The sequence below is a fragment of the Sylvia atricapilla genome, chromosome 10, assembly GCF_009819655.1.
Source record: "Sylvia atricapilla isolate bSylAtr1 chromosome 10, bSylAtr1.pri, whole genome shotgun sequence".
Taxonomy (NCBI): domain Eukaryota; kingdom Metazoa; phylum Chordata; class Aves; order Passeriformes; family Sylviidae; genus Sylvia; species Sylvia atricapilla.
This window is the reverse complement of record NC_089149.1, coordinates 25,354,578-25,375,981: the sequence shown is the minus strand read 5'-3', so window position 1 is coordinate 25,375,981 and position 21,404 is coordinate 25,354,578.

The window sequence follows — 21,404 nt, the reverse complement described above, 5'->3', positions numbered from 1 at the left end:
CAAACCTGGACATTATAGGATTTTTTTGCTTATTTAACTTTATAAAAAGTATGAAAATTAATGTGACATGGATAACTTGTTCCCTCCAGAAGATGCTTTACAAGTCATAGATTCTATATGATGTTGCTGTTGCTATAGTAACTCTTTTTTTTACAGCATAGCAAATACTCATACAAAACCTTCTGACTTTTAGGAAGAAAATTTGCATTCTCAAAATGTTTTCAAGTAAACTTTATGATCTAAAAATAATAGATTCATTGTCTTTCCCTTCTCCCATCTCCCTCAGCTAGATATAAGCAATTAAAATTATGGTTCCTTGGTCAAAGACTTACTTTGTGATCTAAAAAGTGATTTCATCTCACAGCTACATTTTATGCAATCTGGTAACTTTGAGTAAATTCTAGTGAGACTTCATATGTTAACTACCATAGTGATTTCCCTCTTTTTTACTCCTTTCCTTTTTTTTTCTTTTCTTTTTTTTTTTTTTCTTTGTTTAAAGGTGATTAATTACTCAAATGCAGTGTGAACTATTCATTTAATACACGGTGTGTAAGCTCAGTCCTTTTTATCTTCCCTATTTTGAACACCCAACCGGCCAGTTTTTACCCCACTGAACTAATGCAAGACAAAAAAAAAAAAAAAAAAACCCAAAAAAAACAACAACAAAAAAAAACAACCTCAATGGCACACACTTTGGATAAATACCTCTACACTGTACATTTGCCAAGAGAGCTTCTAAGATCAGCTCTGTAAATGTCATGATCCTTAATGCTATTGTGGTATAACTGAAGAGCGTTCCTTGAGCCCATTTGGCTGGGCTGACTAGCGCACTTTGTTTTCCCAGGAGAAGAAAGCAGAGTAGTAAACCATTTTTGCAGAATGTCATTCTCCCACAACAGTTTATGAAAGAAACATCTGTGACAAGAATCTTTAATGCTTTTCTCAAAGCCAAGCTGACAGTAAAAGAGCATTGCTAAAAGTGGCAAATCAATCCCATTCCACTCCTTCTAGAGCAGGACACCTAATTTGCTATGTATCACATGTATTTTCTTCGCATGTGCTGAGAGGCTGTGACATTGATGTGGTGGCTGTCGTCCAAGCTTCTGTTGAATAAACACTTTGGCCATATAGCAGGCACACTGGCATGTTTAGCAATGTCTGTTGTCCAGTGTTGAGTTTACTTCACCCCAGGGAAAAGTTTCTTTAATTTTTAGATTGCATTTTTAGGATAAAAACGGTATCTTTGAAGGCTGATTTGAAAACCTCGGGGAATTTTTTTTACCTTGGCTTGCACAGTGAGGGGTTTTGTACTACCTGGAAACACAGACATATGAGACAGAAGAAAGTAACAATAAGCACAATTCAGCAGCTACACATTATTTCATTACTGGGCTTGTGTTGATTGTGATATAAAAATAAGATGATTCAGCCAAAACCAGCCTCAAAAAAAGGTATCTAGATCTGAGAGAATAATTTTTATATTTAGTTAGTTAAAACATCTGAAAGCTTTTACTGACATTGGACAACGAATCAAAGCTCTGGTGAGTGTGCACTGAGGAAACTGAGAGCTCAGCTGTGAATCAGAAGGATCGTCCTTAAGTTACTGCTGGTTTTTTTTTCAAAGATGTAATGCTAGTGAAAGTTTTTATTATCCCCAAAGTAAAGTAAATCCTTAAATAAACTTCTGATGTCTGTTACATTTAAGTCATTCTATTTTGAAGCTTTTTGCAAAAGAAAGTAAGGTAGAAAGGGGACCACAACTTTTGGCATGGCTCATGTACACTGTAGCATTTTTCTTTCCTGTAAGGGTGTTAAATGTAAATACCTCTCCTGTCACCCTTTTGGCACGAACACTTGGGCCAAGCCACGCATTATTCAGCACTATCAGATCTCCCCCTGAATCCCGTGGGAGTTCTGGCTCAGGCTGGAATTCCCAGTGTTATGAGATGGATCTAGATAGTGAACTGACAGCTCCAAGAACCTTTCCTGGCAAGGAGATGGGTATTCCCACATCTGAAAGCTGAGTGAGGTTAAAGGCTGGAGTGACAGGGCTGTAGTGAGAACATCCACAGTGCATAACAATGGCAGATGGCTTGTACCTCGCTCATTGCCAGGGGGACGGCGGAAAAACTGCTGGAACACAAACTTAGAACCCAATTTTTGCACTTAAAATAAGGGAGCCCTACAGAGGGCAGCCATAAAAATGTTTTATGTGTGGGGAGCTTTCTGAATTCAGGCTCTGGCATTGTGGCTGTTGCATGTTATGAAGTTGAGAAAGTTCCAAGTTCCAAAGAAAGTCTATTTATTCCCTCAGTTGCCATGGATAACACTTGTTTGTATACATCTTTAAAGACAAAGGAGTGGAATTGCATAAAAAGAGGGACCGGAATTCAGAATACATTCCCAAGAGATATAATTGGCATCTCCATAGTTGTTCAATTAGTGGTACTTGACCAGATAACCAAGGCAGTCTAAGTTCTCCTAAATGTCCTCGTGAAAGTCAGCTCAGTGACTTGTGAGCAGAGTGAAAAGGTGTGGAAGAAACTCGAACACTAATGATATTTAGAATGGTAATTCACAGCACCACGGAGAAACAGAAGACAGACTCACCCCGAGGCCATGTGAATGGAAAGCAAGGGTAGTTTCCAAAGCAAAAGGCAGACCTGAAAGATTTAATCCCAATGAGAGCAAGCCACCTGTTCTGCTAAATGCATTTCCTCCCTATTCTTCATGCCACCTGCCTTATGCAGAGGAGAAGGATTTCATGTCTTCAGGAGGCACAGTTCTGCTCTCTTTTTTTTCAAAAAAAAAGTGCCTCCACACAGTGAGAAATGTCCCTTGCAATTTTCAAGCTCATTTGAACTTGAAAATACTCTCATCTGACTTCAATGGGACAAATCTTCAGTAGGGCACGCTTGGCTGGGCTGGATGCTTGTTGAGAAAACCAGTCTGCAACCACCTGTCGGCTGCTGGGCCTTTTGTGAACATTCAGCTCTTTGAGAATAGGACCCTATTCCTGCATCTGTACAGCTCCGAGCACATTCAGTCCTTCTGGAAGCGTGGAGCTTCAGACACTACCCAAAACACATGGTTTTTTAAGCATTGCAATAGATGCAGTAATACACATTTACAGGCAAGTAAACAAATCCCTGCCAGATTAACCCTAAGCCCTGAATTTGCCCAGAGTACAATATAAGCAGCTAGTTTGAACACTACTGTGATTTTTAAAGTGAATGTAAATGGTGCAGTAGATGACAAACTGCGCTTTTTTAACTTGCTCCTCATTTCCTTTTGTGTGCTCTCCTCCCATATAGTTGATATCCAAAACATCAAAACACAATTTTGTTTTATTTTTCAGAGTTCATTTACTTATGCTCAAAGGCTTTTGTTGCAAAGAACAAAGCACATGTGTCTAACAGTTTGACCCTTCCTCCATCCTTCCCTAGGGGCTGCAATTAAACTTTCATTTAAGTAGTTATTTGGTGTGTGGGATACTATGCTAAAATACTTTGAATCAGTGGTTTTTGTAAGGCCCCCAGCTGCTCTGTCTACAGCACCCAGTAACTCTTCTGATCACATTGGAAAGACTTTGCTAATGTTGGGTATGCTTGGGAGGAGTGATTATTTAGATAGAAGAAATGAAAATAGAGAAAGGATTCTTTTTAGGGAAAGGCACTGACTGCAAAGGACAACTGGAGTGTGTATTATGTGTCTGTCCATTTCTTGCCCATCATTTTGTTTCTGCCATGGGAATACAACAAAATATTGGCTTCCTGTGAATAAGGCACTTATTCATGAGTTAGGACCTTGTAAATTCCTTATGTGATTGTGTTAAAATGTCCTTACATTTCCCATGCTCATACTAGATTTTTATGTGTGCCGGCACATTCTCCCTGCCCCTCCTCCAGTGCCACTTTACATGCACAAAAATGGAAAACTTGCTTTCCTAAAAAAAATTGCATTCTGAAAAAAAAAGGTTGGTTGATTTGCAGCAAAAGAAGGAAGAAGCCTCTTGTTCCCACCTATACCACCTCTTGTCCCCTTGTCTTGGTCATTATTCTCCAATGTTTTGTAAGAAACAATAGTCATATTTTTTCTGAATTATTCTGAAGTTGTTCCCCTTCCCTCACTGCACCCTGCGCTCGTTTGGTTGATTTTCTTTCTCATCTCATTCATTTCCTTGAAAGCACTCACACCAGAGCAGCTTCATCCACTAGTCTGTGGTTTCATTGTGGTTGCAAACCAGATTTCTTTGGAGAAAACTAAGCCTGAACCACATGCCAGCAGCAAAGTGGTACTTGAGTCACAACCAGGAGGGCTGCACCATCAGCCAGTCTTCCAGTGCACGGCTAATACATTCCTTACAGAAAATTTTACATCACATGTGCAATGGAGGCATCCAAGCCAGAGGTCCCAACACTATTTAATTAAAAATAAGTCCTGTGAACCACATGAAATGGAACTGTAAGGAGCCTAAGCACGTATCAATCCAGTTTACAAGATCTGTTTCTATTGCAGAGAATTTCAGGGCAATTTAATGTCTATAGTACATGTAATGCCTGCCAAGTCTGCAGCCTCCCTTTCAGTGGGATCACTAAGAATCTCTGTGCCCTTTAAGGTTACTTGAACGAAGCTTGAGACTTCATCTCTACAGGTTCACAGTTTCCTGGAAGGATGAAATATCAATATTTTCATACAAGTTGCATCTCTTCAGAAATCTAGCTAGAACTCATGCCACTCATGTCGAGATATAAATCCCTGTCTGCACAGCAATACCAATAACAGTTCTTTCCAATTATGCCAAAATGTTTTTGCATTGACACTGTAGTTGTCAGCTCATATGTTTCCTCCAAATGTGCACTCGGACTAAACTGAAACTGAACTGAGAATATTCTAAACTTTTGGGGGTGGGGCAGCCATTTGAATCTTGTATGTGCATTTAGTGAAGGGCTTAATCAAAACTCAATCAATTCCCACCTCACCAAGTTTAGAAAGGGATTAAAATCCAGTACCAGATTTGGATCTGAATTTTGTGCCTGGGGGCTCATTTCTGTTATCAATTAGCTGTTGCTCTTGTGATGTATCAAAAGGCGGTAGCATATAGGCTGTTGTTTAGAGATGTACATAATGTAGCTTTAAATTTCATTGGGAAACTAAACAAAACCTCTGGCCTTAGGGCTGCATGTTCAAATGCTACAGTCCCATAGTGCATTACACCAGTCAACACTTCTTTTCAAATACCACCCGCATAACAATTAACCTCACTTCAACCTTGAGGTCTCTGATTAGTGATGGCCTATTGTTTAAGTTCCATTAACATAGCCCCTGTGTTGCCCTATTCTCACTCAAATGGACTAATCAAATCAGTCACCAAGGACTTAAGCTCAGGGTCCAACTTCTTTAGTAAGCAGCAATTTTCAATTTAAGTAGAATGGTGGATGTCATCAACACAGTCAAAATTAGTATAGCTCTGACATGGAAAACATTCTTAATGATCCCAAATTTGTGAAATATCAAGGGCCAAAGCAACTTGCAATATGAGAATTTCTATGTATAATAGAAAAATTATAATATCAATAGGGTAGTCAGTTCATTACCTTGTACCAGACGAGGCTCTGAAAGGACAAACCTCAATCAGATTCCATTTAATTTCAAGAAGCAAATGCTGTTTTGAACCAGTAGAAATAAAAACACGTTACAACATTCATAAAATGTTATTTTTTGCTACCCGCACCATATTTATTATGCAAAAAAGGAAATAATTGTTTATTTTTTCCAAATCCAGTTACAAAGTTGTTATTCTTGACATTCTTCTTACTTGGATTACACAACTGTGTTTTCATTCACATTAGCTGATACTTGCTCTTTCAATGATTTGGAATTAAAAATGGTCTAGTGTTTCTTTGAATTATTTTTAACACTGTCTTCTATTTCTGTCAAGGTACTGGATGATTGGAGCACAAACCTCTAAGAAGATATGGTGGAAAAGTCATGGAAAATACTTCACCAGTAGAATTCAGGGCCAAATCGTCAAAGGGCCAATATGTATGTAATGAGAGTTACTGCCTCCTCATCAGCACAGATACCCATGGTGCACAGGCAAGGAATTCTTTTATTTTCATGCATATGCAGTTACTGCATGAGCAGCACATATATTTCCCGGCCATTCAGATCTTGCTTTTCTTTGAATAAGCAGCAAGAAGGCAAAGTGGGAAGTCTCTGGCTATTGAGCAGGAGACTGAGGACATTAAGGGCTTTCAAAATGGAGCCTTTGTGGCAGATATGATTTAGCTGTGATTATAACTGGTAATTCCTACCTAATCGAAAATAATCTGGTTTTTTCCTTCTTCTCTTGCCATCTTGTTTTCTTGTCAAATTGTTTCACTTTCTCAGTCTAATACTTTTTCAGACCATGGTGGAATCATACTCTCTCATCTCCTCAGAATATGATGAAGTTGCGAGATAATGTTCACACGTAGCTTTTCTTTTATGATCAGCTAAAACACAGTGCACAGAATAAACATTGCCAGACGCATTAAGTGTTTTATTTTTCTGCTTCAGAGAATGAAATTTGGCAGAAATATTCCCTAATTTAAATCCAGCTTTTGTCTGCCTCATTGCTTTCCACACCATGTAGTGAAAGAACTGGCTTCACACTGCTCCCACACCACCAGTCCATCTGACTGACAATAGATGCAATCTGCATTACATGGGAGGCCATGTGAGTGGTCTATCCTGCTCCTCCATCTCCACCGACAGCTGGAACTGGACTTGGAGCAAATACCAGGAGATTTTGCAAGATAGTCCATTTGGAGCACATATGCTATAAATTCACCATTGCTGTAAAATGGCAAGCCACGGGCCTCGTCTACACAGAAGTTACATGAATTGAAATTAAAACAAATTTAGTCTAAACCAGAATGAAATGTACGAATGCTCATAATAGTTTAAAACCATCTCGTTTCAGTTTATCCAGCACCACCATCTTTCCCCAACAGGCAATTAACCAAGTGCAAGAGAAGCACAGGCACTGCCGAGCAGTCACCATCTTTAATTGAAGTTGCTTTAAATCCCACCTTCGGCCCCGTTGCTGGTAGGGGTTCTGCCTTATTGCCTGGGGCTGTTCCATCACACCTGCCATTCAGAACTGGGGGGACAGTTCTTCAATTCTGACCCGCAGTTGGTCATTGCCTCCTCTTTGGAGGACTCCAGAAGTGGCACCACACTTGGCCAGCACTGGATCAGGTTTGACCCTCGCAGCCCCTCAGCGAAGGAAGGCACTGGGGCAGCAGCTTCTAGAGTGGCAAAATTCTCCAGCCATTGTTTTGGTCACGTTACCCCTGGGCACTGACCCCCTGCCTGCACTGCCTCCTGTTGCTCTTTTGTTCAAGAGAAAACTTGTCATTTAGAGGCTGATTATTAGTTTCCTTTTCTCTTCCCCACCCGGAGTCCCCCTTTTACTGGATCATCACCAGTTTTAGAAGAGTTGCCCCTTTCTAAAGAAAACAAAACAGAATAAACAACCTCTTTCCAGTCCCTGCCAGAGCTCTCTTCTTTTCACCAACATCCATTTTCTCCCAAACAAAATGAAAGGACAGGGAGAAAAAAGACAGCTTCTTCCCTCCCTCCACAATGAAACAACAAAGAGCACAAACAAAATTAAAATTAGGTATTTAAGCTGATTTTCACCACTTAACTTTTGACATGTTTTTGCAAATTTCGTTCAAGTCGCCTCTGAAGACTCGGCCAGTGAAACCCACTGTATCAAGTGGTGTTTCCAAGCCTTTTTTACATTACTTTCGTGAGACAGCCCACGTGGTTTTTGGAGCGGCAAAGGCACCTTTCTGCTAACATGAAAATTGGAGGCTATGGCACAACAAAGTATCTGTCCCTTTGGGGAGAAATCAAGGTTTAAATGCACAATTTTTCAGCTTTATATACCTCTGAAAACATTTGGGGCCTGATACATCCAAACTCACTCTGCGAAAGGATCTCCAGGTGTGTGATTTATTAGAAGCTAAAGCCATTGCCCAAAAGTTCTGTTCTATTTTATGCCCACGTAGCGTCGGTTCAGCTTCATTGTCTTGCTTTGAGAAGTAATTGTTTTTCTCTTCACAAATATATTTTTCTTCCAGTACGTCTGCATCATATTCATCATCTGGAATGGATTGGGAGCGCTGCACTGGGCTCAGCTTGCAGCTGCTCCCAATCATATCCAGAGTGCTCAGAACCGACCTGCAAGAGCCTCAGCAGGCGAGGGTGGCACCGCCAGCCCCGCCACCGCTCCTCCTTCCCGGCCTGGCACTGAGCTCCAGGGACCGTGCCGCTCCCTGCTTCATCTCCAGGTGAAATTCAAAATGCCTTTTTTGACCCACAGAGCCATTCACGGCTTGAGAGCTTGTATTTCTTCTGTTTCAACACCGTGTTTCACCTGGCAGCCAAGATTGGCTGCAGTTGCATGAGATGAATAGCAATGTTGACTCTGTAAAATACATGAGAGTTTGCAGAATGACAGGCCATTCTCACTGGATGTACAGCACAGGAGGAATAGAAATATGGGGAGTGTCTTGTTTCACCAAGGAGAAAAGAAGGGATTTATTTCCATTGGAAAAAATTATTATTATTCATATTTTTCTAAGAATGTCATGAAGTGCAACCACTCCCCTGAAAATATTCTGCAGTAGAATTGCTAAGAACTGCGCTCATATTTGCGTTGTAGGTTACACCAGCAGTAGTATCTTTTCCTTAAAAGCTGTTAGGGTTGTTATTGGCATCAATTAGACCTAAAAAACCCTGAAGAAAAAAAAAATCACATATACATGAAACTTATGAGATGTTACGACCAAAGAAATTCAAGCAAATATAATAATAACTACTGGAAACAGAGAATTAGAATTTAATTTACTAAAGGAATTAATTTAATTCAACAACAATAACAACAAGAAGAATACAGTATGTGCTGTCAGGTGCTGCACATTCCTTCACTAAGACCCGTTCCCTAGGTCCAGAAGAAACTTTCTGCACTGGCCTATGCAGATGCCATAAGGGTATTTCGCCACGGCTTTGCAACCATCCAGCTTCTCTTGGGATTTATCTCTGGTTTCACAGACCACCTGACTGAGGCAAGGCACAGATGTTGCTGTAGTGCACTCAAGAGATTCCCCTTCTGCATAACCCCAGTGCCTTCTACCTCCAACCAAAATCTTCTTTGCCTTTCCAAGGAGCACCCTGGTCCCTCCACGTGCCCTTGTTCCCTTCTGCCCCATTCCCACCTTCCCACCACTCACCTTGAGGTCTCTCACCCTTTCTGTTGATGTGGCAGCCAGCCAAGGATCCTGCCTAACTAAGAGAAAACTACTTTTCTCTGGCTTGACCAAACTAAATGTGTTGAGATTAAATTAACTGGTTGAGTTACAAAATACATATCAACGATGGCTGTGACTTTACAGCAGGTCAAAAATATTCTGTTGTTTCCCTATAGATGGAAGGTCTTCATAACTCTATCTTCTTGACCTAGAAGAAAAACTCATGGCTATAAAGAAAAGATTGAGTAGAGGATTAAGAGCACTTGAGAAACAGGGGACAAATGGAAAATTAATAGCTTTCTCTAATTCTTTTTTCTTTTCTTTAACAAAACCTTTTTAAAATAAAACGGTATGCTTTTTATGGTGGTAACAAGCTGTCATATCACTTCACTTGGGGTTATATTTGGAACTGGCCAAGCTGCTCATAGCCCTGTGTAGCATACAGTTCAAGCCCCTTGAGTTGTTTAATAAGCTGCGTCCACTGCAATAGTTTCAGCAGCATTCAGTCAGCTCAATAAAGATAACTGAACATAAGAAAACACCATTTTTTCCTTACTTAGACAAGGCTTGAGTGGAAAGGGGTAGCGAACCCTCAGCACTACATACAGCAAGTGGATAGGAAACCATCTGCTCCACTGCTGCTGGCTTTCCTGAGCCTGGGGACCTGAGAGATGCCCCAGGCTCCTCAGCAGCAGTTGCTAAGGAAACATTTTAGGGAACCTTTTTCATAAATTCATAGTAATCTCCATTTCTCAAATGTCAAGGCTAATGACTCACCCTTTGATTGCAAATGGGATTTACTACCATAGAATTGCTGGCAGCCTTCAAAGCTAAATTGTATTTGTCAGCATTTGAAGACTTTTAGTACATTGGTTACCACTGCTCCCCTTGAGTGAGTAGAAAATGTAGATACATGAATATCTGGCAGAATTCCCTCAGATATATTTCAACCCTTTCCTAAGTTTCCATATAGGAAAGAAGACAGGTATTGGTGTCTGAAGGGCTCCAACAGCAGGGAATTCCCACAGCAAAGCCTGTGCCTTTGGGGGTTTCTTGCCTGAGGTGCAACCAGCCTTCTCCTGAGAAGCACAGACCCCGAAAGAAGGGAGCTGGGACTAGCTTAAAACTGTCTCTGGGGCTGACTAGTAGAGACATGCACTCTCCCTTTCTCCCCAGGGGTTACTTCTGCTTGAAGGCAGCTGGATACATCCATGGATTGATTTTCTGCAGGTCTCACATGAATCCGTGTCCTTGGTTTCCACTGATTAATCTCTCTGGCAGTCCACAGTTCTACCCCTCCTGCATTTTGGATGTCACCTGAAACGAGACCAAGAACCTGACACTACAATATTTTGTGCCCTCACAATTCTTTTTCTGCCAAGTTTACAAATGCACCCTGAGACTTCTTTCTTCAAAGTATTTGAGAAGTTATCAACAAACCAAACTTCAGGGATGATATCTATTGCTTTGAAGGCAATACATATTTAGAACAAGATTCTCTCTCAAGTGTACAGACTTCACTCCAGATGGATCTACTTCCAAGTTAAAAGCTTACAGCCCAGAATACAATTTAAAAAGTAGATATTTTAACTCCGAGTAGTTTAAAAATGCATATAAGAACCTCAAATAAATACAGACCTAACCTCAAACTTTCTATAAATTAATTTTATGGAAACACTTCACATTTATAGAAATGCATATTATAAATCCATTTGAACAATTGGTTCATACTGTATTTAACTTAATATTTCCACTTAATATAAAAGCTACAGAAATACTGTACTTTGAATGGAATCCCATTATAAATCACTGTTATTCATGGAACTCCCTTCTCCCTGGAATTGTCAGTGACTACTGTATGGAAGATACCGATGAGATCAACTTGTCAGTAGCATCACATTGTTAGGGGGCACATTCCTTGATATAAAATCAGTATCCACCCATTCAGAAACTTAATGCACTGAAAACATACAGAAATTCCTTCAGAGGAACACTTGTATGTTATTTTGAAGTCACCTTGAACACCATTGTCCAAAATACGCAGATGGAGTAAACGCTCATCCAACTTTTGCTTTCTCTGTCTAGGGAGATGTCCCTAAAATGCATTTCATACCACTCTGCCTAGAGACAGGCAAATTTGCTTTCCTGTTGCATCTGGCTACAGGATTTTACAGCGTAGATTTGCTAATTTTTCAGCTTGCATATATTTGGCCAAATTGCCAGAATACACATCCTATCCCAGGCCAGGTGCTGGGAGAAGCCTCCACTCTAGAACTCTTTTTGCCTAGAATATAGAAAGGGGAATTCCTGCCTCTGAGATGCTGACACTGGTGTTTCTAAGGCCATTTTTTTTTTTCTTCTGTTGATTGGCTTTTAATTCTATACTCTCACAGAATTTTGCTTTTACTGATACAATAAAATTAACTCCTGTGAGTGTAGAGGTGGTCTTAGGCAGTTCCTCTTTAGTTTCCAGCTGGCTCTATCTAAAATCACAATTTAAAGAATACAGTTGACTCAGAAAATAAGTCTCCAAATCTTGACTGAAAACATGTGGCCCCAAAATGTAAATGAAAAATGAACAAACATCTGCATTATCATACTGTTTACCAAATGCTGAAATCAAAGTCCAGTCTATGCACTATTTCCTCTTTCTGTAGCCAAAAGGTCTGCTTAGTTATTAAAAAATATAGAAAAACCTGATAGCATATTATTTTAGTAACACTGAGTGTTCTCATTCAGCTAATGATTATTTACATCATTTCTGACCAGGAAAAAAAATGTCCTAAGCTGACTAGGAGGATCTGTCTCTTAGTTTCAGACTCATCAATACCTACAACTTCTGTACCTGTGTGCCTTTTCTTGTGTGAAGTAAACTGCCATGATGCTGCACCATGTACCACAGTGACTCTGAAACACCCTGCCTGATCCTCACCTTGCAAACACCAAGGTGGTACCTGCAAATTAGTTGCATGGAGCCACAGTACATGTGACTGTGGTTTAACCTTTTAAAAGAATTCTAAAATTCTTAGTGTTCTTGGTTCTATTAAAAAAAACAAAGATAGAGATTCTGGGAGGTTATAAGCAATTTTATTCTCACATAGCAAACCCGAAATCCTGAGGACTTTGAAGCATTCTGTAATTCAAACAAAGTTTTATTATTTCCTGAAATGCAACAATCATCAGAACATCATCTAGGTAGATTAACACTTTGTTGTCTTGCTTCCTAGAGCACCAACAACCTGATCTACCAGCACAATACACATTGTGCTCCCTGCTCAGTTGAAGTAGGGAATTTCCTCTAATTTTGGCAAACAATATGCTGAGAGAAATGTTACTTGACTCACCACACAGCCATAAATCTGCTTTGTAAATCTTGCACTTTTTGGAAGGCTTATTGCTAAAACTTTTGCTTCAGAAGCACATTTAAGGGGTTTAGATTTAATAAGGTTAAAAACCATCTGAGCATTTTGAGACTACAAAGAAATAATATATCTGTAGTGTCCCTTGCGATAGATTAGAGGCAGGACTTGGTTGCAATAATGAATATAAATGGGATTCTTTATTAAAGCCACTGGACAGAAGCAGGACTGTAGCTCTGCTCTCCAGCTCCCAGGCTAACTGCACACAACCTATGCTTTCTAATAGCACCATCCAAGTCTATCCCAAATCCTGGCCTAGATTCAGCACTTTTGGAAGGGATTGCCAAACTCCATGAAACCTAGCTGTTTAAATTGTTCAGCAGTGGATACAACTTCCAGAGCATGGTCTGCCAAGGCTTGCATAATCCCTACATTTGCATGCACGTGAATTAAACAATGAAAAGGCTGGAGATTCTGCAAATGGGAATAGAAATATTCTCATGCAAAAAAATCTTTTTGTTTTGCCTTCAAGTTTATGGACAAAAATGGGTCTGGGACTTGAAAGCCTAGATATTTAATTTCTTTGATGCCATTTTAATTACAAAACTAACTTGAACAATAAATGTATATACACAGTGGAGGGAGGCAGCCATCTCCCTGTATGCCAAAGCCAACATTCTAGGCTTACTCCAGGCATTGGGGATTTTTTCATGGAGGCTGGACAGAGAAGTTAATGAATGTTTATGGTCTTTGTACTGAATCCGGAGCATGCTCAAGGCATAGACAAAGTAGGTAATGGTTATCATCTGCACTGCTTTGGGCAGAGGAGAAAGGAACTGCATCTTTGACCCTGAAAAGCCCATTCCTGCGGATGCAGCCCTGTGCTCCTCCTTTTCCTGCCAGGCCAAGGGAAGCTGAAGACTTGCAGCCCACTGACAGGCAGAGACAGAGCAGAAATGTCCCCTCCATGCTGCAGTCTCCCAGCCCAAGGCGCACAGAGCACACGCAGCGCAGAGCTGGGACAGCCCCACGATGGAGGCAGTGGAGTGAGGGAGGATGTTGGTTAGGCTCTTAGGTCTCTCTTCTCTCCTCAAGCCTCACTGGCTCCTCTGACCTCCCCGTTCCCTCTCTGCAGTCCCAAATCTGCCTTCTCTCTGCCCCCCTGCCCCAGCCCAGTGCCACCCTCACGCTCTTGCTTTGGGCAGCAGACACAGCCCAGGACCCCTTCCCTTCAGGGGCTGGGCTGCTGTTGAGAAATAAACAGAGAAGTGAGAATCTCCTTTGAAGCAGGTCCATCATGGTATTTTCAGACCACACTCACCATTAGGGACGCTTTTATCCGAGGAGCAGCAAGCACAGTGCCTTCTCCTAATATTTTGGGCAGTGAAGGAGAGTGTTTTCTCTGCGCTCAGACAAGCTGTCTGGATTCCAGCCTGAGGAGGATCTGCCAGAAACTCCAAGATCCCTGAATGGAAAATAGACTGCTAGAGTCAAACACATTCAGTTCAGCTTCAGAAACTTCTCCGAAAAAGGAAGGCCATGGCAGACATTCAGGCTGTGGCACAATTTCTATCAAAGGGGTCTGGCCTCCCTTGTGCCTGCACAGCCACACACCTTCCTGGGACAAACCTCCAGAGCCTTCCCCAGCAAGGGACTCGATGGATGGAGAGGCTGTAGGAATGCTTGAGGGGTTTAATATCACAAAATAGGGACACAACTTTCTTATTTAACTGACAGGAGAGATGAAGACAATGGGCTTTGGAGGAAGGCATGTAGTGGAAGACATTCAAAGGCTTTTTACTTGCACAGTGCTGACTGTTGGTAGAAGGGTTACCCTACAAAAAGTGAAAACAAAAACAAAACAAGCAATCAAATCTCGAGCCTCCCAAATTAGAGAACGCACATAAAAATGTTCCTGTGGGGCTTCTGAAATATTCCCATCACCCCCTCCCTCCTTCTCTCTGTCCTCTCCAATACCAGGGCTGTAGTGCTGCACTGAGCAGGGGATGGGGATAAGCAGGAGGGTGCAGTGTAGGTGGGGGATCTCAGGATATCAGGAGGTGAAAGGGTGACACTGCCTTCTGATTTGAAGAGCTTACTTGAGGAAAGTCTATGATCACATCAGTGGGCCACATGTACCAACTGAGTGTTGCACATGTCAGTATATTAACCATATGTGGTTCTTATTTCCTACGTTAAAGGAATACAGTTTGCAAGCTTTGGGAGGGGGTTGTTATTTCAAATGAAAGGTAAATGTGGATTAAGGGTATTTCAACATTCTCATGGTCTAATGACAACGAATACCTGCAAAATCCAGCTTTGATTTTAAAGTTTTCCCAACATTTAAAATGTCTGCCTCACAAATTGGTGTGGGACCTGGCTTCATTTTAAAGGCTCATGGAAACAACCAGAGCAGCAGGAACAATAACAGCACCCTTTTAGAAAAATACAGGAAATCTTTTCAGCCAGATGCACTGCAGCACTGGGGCCACCATGAAAGTCTTGCCATTAAAGAAACCTCACAACATCTTCTAGGCAAAAAGGGGATCATCACGTCTCCTAACACTTCATCTTGCATTAGAAATAATTCTTGCTTGAGGAAGCAAAAAAGAGCCAATAAAATGTTCCAACTTCATTTCTTTATTGACTTTTTGTTGCCTTATGTTATTAATAAGAATTTACAACCTAATTTACAGTGTAAGATTTTAGCATGGACTATACTGGTATGCAGTTTGAATTTTAAAAAACTTTGGGGCATCACAAATCTGACAAAATCCTTTAAGAATTAAAAGAGTTTTGCCTGGGGTCAGATTTTGTAAAAAGGTCTCTAAATTTGACCTTTATATTTTTGTGTGAGAGGAGGTAGGATGTCCTGGGCATCTTATCTTGGGGGGTTTGGGATACGAAAACGAGGGATTTGCATGTTGCGAACATTGCTCATGGCAGGGTGCAGGTAAAGAGCAAGGGGCCAGCCACTTTGAAACAGAATTCCTGATTTGCAGGCCCCATGAATGCACTTTTAAATGCCAGTTTGATAGGCGGGAAGCATGTCGGGAGGTTTGGGGGGATGAATTATCAGAGAACAGTAACATTATCACATTCTTACTTATCTAACAGGGAGATGAAGACAATGACCTTTTGAAGCGGTGAAAGCTGTGAAAGACATTCAGAAGCCTTTTTTACTTGTACACTGTTGACTATTGGTAGGGTTATTCTGAGGGAAAAAAAAAAAAAATCCAACCCAGCAGCCAAAACCTGAGGCTTCTAAATTAGAGAATACACATTAAAATGTTGGCCAGAGGCTTCTGATTTGTATATTCCCATCTCCCTCTCCCTCACTCTTTCCTCTCCAATACTAGTGCTGTATTGAGTTGGAAACGTATAAATGTTACATGTAAGATGCAGCCTTACTGTTGCATCTTTATTCAACATCAACTTCCAGATGGGAACTATTTTTCATGGTTCATAAAGCCAAATCCAGCTGCTACATTTGGACCTACATAAGGAATCCACATTTTATTGCCTTAGCAGTGCATATAAAACAATTGCTGTTGTTTCTTTAGCACTGGTGCACCTCACATTTCTCAATACATTTTAGATATTTAAATTTCGAAAACTGTATTTTACAGTTCCTCATTTAGCTGTGCACCGTAACGAGATCCTGCTTTTACAACATTTTCTAGATATCTAACGTAACTGAAAGAAAAACGACCGTGGACAAATGGTATTCACTATAGCAGCCATATATTCAGTTACTTACTAAGAGTGTTCAGACAATTTCCTATGTAAACCACAACGATATTAAATACTTCTGGAATCTCAGCTTTATTAAGAGACAGGAAGTGCAAACTCAGGAGTCCTTCCCCTCCCCCTCGGCTAATCTGACTCTTTGATAGTCATGTGTTAGGAATAACCAGCCAGTTGCTCCTAACGAAAAATATTCCCACAGCTCAGAGAGAATTAACCCTTGTGAGCCCTCAAAGGAGAGAGCGGAGCCCATGTGTTCACACAGAGAAACATCCCCATTAGCAGGCAGTTTGTGCCAGCAGCAGGTTTGCGCAGCCCTCGCTGCCAGCTCTTCCACTCAGGCAATAATTCCTTTGCGTTTTCCGTGGCATTGTCAGAGCAGCCCCGGCACAGGCAGTGCGGACGGGAATCGCCCACCGCGGCAGGTCTTTGAGGCATCTCTGTGCCGAGGAGGCTGCGGCAGATGTCGGGCACCGGGCAGGAAAATCCCCGCACCGGCGCCGGGTGGGACACAGAGAGTTAACGCGCCGCTGTGACAGAGGAGCAAGTTCGCTGTGAATTGGGAAGCACAAACTCTAGTAATCCCCACCCTGCTGAGTGGCTTCCCCAGAGGTCTGATACAGTGCCAAAGCCTCTTACGCATACTGAGACAAAGCTTATTTCGAGGCGAATTCAGCTCCTGAAGCCACCATACTGCTTCCTGACAGCCTCCAATTGCACTGCCTCTGTATTTGTGTTTCCTGCTGTTTATATTTACTCGTTCCCAGAGCCACAACAGCTACAAAAACAAATAGTTGCTGTTTGCAGGGCTCTGTATCGACACAGGTAAAGTGCTTCGCTTCCCTTTTAGTTTTACAAAGATTGTGCAAATAGGCTTTTAATACCTCGGAGAGATTAATTTGGTAATTATAAACCAGTTTAGGAACACATGCCAAACAATTGGTCATATAATCAGCATCCTTGTTTCAGAGTATTAGCGCGGCTGAGGCAAAAGGTTTTTAAACCGTAAGGGCTACACAAACACTCCCTTGATTCTATTGCTATTATTCCCCCGTTCCTCTGAGACGCAGGCTTGAAATATCACTTTTTTGTTTGTCAAGTCCCTCTGGATGCTCTCCGAATCTCTGCTCCTGTCTCTGTGGCCCCTGTGCAGCTATTGTGACAGAGTCTGATTTGGGTAATGGAGATCTTGTTTGATATATTTATTTAAAGAATCAGCTTAAGGAAGCCTGAGAGCCATCAATTCTCTTAATTAACTGCAGAGAAATGATTAATGCTATAAATGTGGAATTGATCAGGAAAATATTATAGTACATAGGATTTAATATGAGTTGTTCCACCAATATTTAAGACGTTAAATATGATAAATCTGGTTCTGGGTAAAGTGTTCATAACTACCCAAGTTATTTATTCACCTCAGAAAATTCCCACCACAAACCACCAGGGCTGTTAGGCTTCTAGCTGGAGGGAGGCGGTGCTTTTCAGGTAAAAAAGGTCACTTTTTCAAAATAAAAAAACTCCTCGAGGAATAGGACCATTTCAGCTGCACTGCATTTCCTAAACCAAACCAAGCAGAAAAGTTTCAAAGCATTTTATTCTGGCCTTATCTGAAAAGAACATTTTCATTTCAAAACAGTTCAGTTTAAAATTAATTTTGTTTCATGCACATTGATGTTGTCTTAAATAATTCAGAAGTTTCATTTATCGGGAATTTTTTATAAATACAAATTATTTTGTTGGAGGTCAGAGTATGGACCTCCAAGCCTTTCCTTTCAGAAGCATCCACACTGAAAGTTTCCCCGTGGTGAAAAAGAAGCAAAGAAAAATATCAGGCAGTGGGCAATTCAATCTGTTGCCATCCCCCCATCACCCCTCTCTTGAAAACTGAGCAGCAGTCCAGAAAAATCCCTGAACCTTAGGTCTGCTGCCACTACTGCCTTTGCACCTCCTAAAATATGTTTGCTTTTTATTTCTGGTCTGTCAATCAAAACCCAGCACAGGGGTGAGCAGAGAGAACCTAACTTGCACATCCAGCTTTTGTGATTCCCACCTGATTTTGTCCCCCCACCTTTCAGTGTCTATCTCACCACGAGAATTAAAAGCTGAGCCAACAAATTCAGTGACGTGGTTATGTCAGTGACTTTTACAGATGTCTAGAAGACAGTACTTTTAGAGCTCAAGCATGCGGCATCAGAGACAGCAGGTTTTTTGGTTTGGGTTGGGGTTTTTTGTGGGTTTGTTTTTGTGGTTGTTGTTGGTTTATTCTTTTTATAATAGCTGGTCTCACAATTCTTCCTGTCCCCACTTCCCCCAGTCCCTGGAGAATGAGAGTTATGGAAATAACAACTCCTGAGACCATTTCCCAAGAACTCTGTGCCTTGGTCCCCAAGAAAGGCAATGCCAGATCCACCCACATCTGACAAGCAAGACATCCTGGAGCAGTTTTAGGAGGAGATGTTAGAGGGATAGAAATGTCACTGTATTCATGTACAGAGCATGGATCCACACATGGAAGGCTAAGCTCCCTCCCCAGGGAAGCTGTGTGAACTTTCCCCAATCTTTTCCCTGCGTTTGCCTTCCCCTCAGGGTTAGTCACCACCCAGCACAGGGTGGGAAGGTCTGTCAGAGGTCGTTCTCCCTCTGGACAGCAGTGTGCGGTTCTGGGGCTCTCAGAGCCTGTTCCCTCACCCACCACTGCAGACTCAGCGGGGACAGAGGGGCCGCCAGGAACGACTTGGCTGTGAATGGACACACAAAGGGCTGAGTCTCTGCCTCTGCCCAGGGTTGTACCCACCTACAGCATGGGTAGAAGGGACCACAGTGATGACCAAAAGTTTCCGGGACAGTGACAGCCCCCTGAAGTGGCATGAAGAAATAAGAAAATTTGAGAAATTTTTCAGCCTCATACAGACTCGTCGTGGTTGATCCCCCTGCGAGCTTGGGGGAGGGAAATGTGTTGGCTGGAGGCATGAGACAGGTGGGTTGGAAGGAGAAGACTCAAAAGAGGGAAGAGACTGAGCAAACAAGGGAAACCAGCAGCTCACCTGAGCTCCTAGCTGGGGCACTGGATGATAGTGAATGGATGGTGTGTTACAGTGTGCTACAAGCTCAACATTGCAGAGAGGACAGTTGTACAATTAAACACTTGAAATCAATCTAAACTGCACATTTAAATAGTCCTAATACAGGCACTTAAGAGAGCAAGCCTGTCTTCAGAAAACTACAGAACTAAGGCTCCCAGGGCTCCCTGACATCTCAGCAGCTAACACACTCCAAGCAGAAAACCATCTGTTAGGGACTGCTCTCCATCCGTGCTTCCCTGTCTCTGTGACCCCACACTGTGGGACAGGGGAAATTCAGAGAGGACAAGCAACAGCAGCGGGGTGCCACAGAAACAGTGGCACAACACATTGCAGTGGCCCCTGAAATCGAGGTGCTCAAGATTTCATTCTTCCATTGGATCCTCGGGCTTTTTTATAATTTCAGGGATGAGACCAATTTAATTTTTATAGAGATGTGTAATCCGCCATTTCAACACGCTAATTGAAATAGGCTGACATGCAGCTATGTGCCCTAGGAGCCTTCCAAAGCACATATCTTGGCGCTTTCCACCAGAGGCTGAATGACATGGCTGGAAACCATACCAGATCCTCTGTGTTTACAGGCCTCTGCTTCGACATCATTATTTTGATGGCTGACTTTACTGACAAACATCCAAGAAGCAGAATCCACTTGGAGAAAATAATAGAAAGCAGAGCGGAAGCAGATTTTGAGAGGTCAAAAATCAGCTGTACCTGTGCTATTTTTGACAGGTGTTTATTTAACCACTTTGTAAACTCCTTCAGCAGTGGAAATGCACACATTTTCCTAATGCCATCTGACCTGTTCTTTAATTATGACTTTTTTAATGCCTAAGCTAATTTTTTTTTTTTTTAGTTATCTATGTTTTCTTATCAATTCAGGGGAGAAATGTTAATTAATGTCTTTCCTTTCTTCAGCACCTTTTTTAGGTATTTGAAGATTTTTAAGCTCCCCTCTGTATGCTGTAAATAGCCCCCATCTTTCCAATTTCTCTGGTTCTGATCACTTGGCTTAAGATTCTCTCTTTTCCTTCATGTCCTTTTTGGATGCCCTTAACTAATGCCCAAAGCTTGCCCATGCTAAGGACGGTAAAAGGATGTATACACCTGTCTTCCAGGTTACATTAATTTAAAAATATCTCAGTAATATATTTTTCTTTCTCACCACATTGTGTCATTGAAGACTTAAATGCAGTTTGAACCCCTCATACCTTCTCTATTATTTTCTTTAGAATCAAATATTTTGCCCTCTATTCTGCAGCCAACTTTTCCTCTTATATATAGCAAGAACCTTTTATTTTGTCTCCACAATGAATTACATTTTTTCTAATCACTTTTCCAATCTGATTTCCAGTTCCACTCTTCAACATACCTACAGCTTTCCCAGGCTCACGTTCTTTGTGGCTGTAATGAGTACCATTGGTTTTTGCACCCAGGACACTACTGGCACTAATCAGTGAGCACAGATCACAGCTCAGGATCCTGCTTGGTACAGATTTCCATTTAAACAGTCTCTCATTGAAAACTGATCTCCAAATATATTTTTCCAAGTGGGAAAATACCCATCTTTTGGAAGGTTTCATCAAAACTGTGTTTTCGTAGCTTTTTTTTATGAATTTATCAGAGTTATCAAGAGAAGGAGAGAACTTGCGTGGTTCCATCCCCATCTTTTCTCTTACTATTACTCTTCAAACTGGAACTTGACCCTTACAGATGTAAACTTTTACTAACTTTCAGTATGTTTTACAGACACTTGATTAGAGCTTCACAACACTACTAAAAGCATGGATAGAGTCATAATCTTTCCTTAACAAAATGTGTCTCTTTAAAAAGGAAACTACCTGCCCATCTATGTGGTAAACTAATTAGGAAAATAATTAGGAAAATTATAAATTGTAGTTTCTAAGAAACCC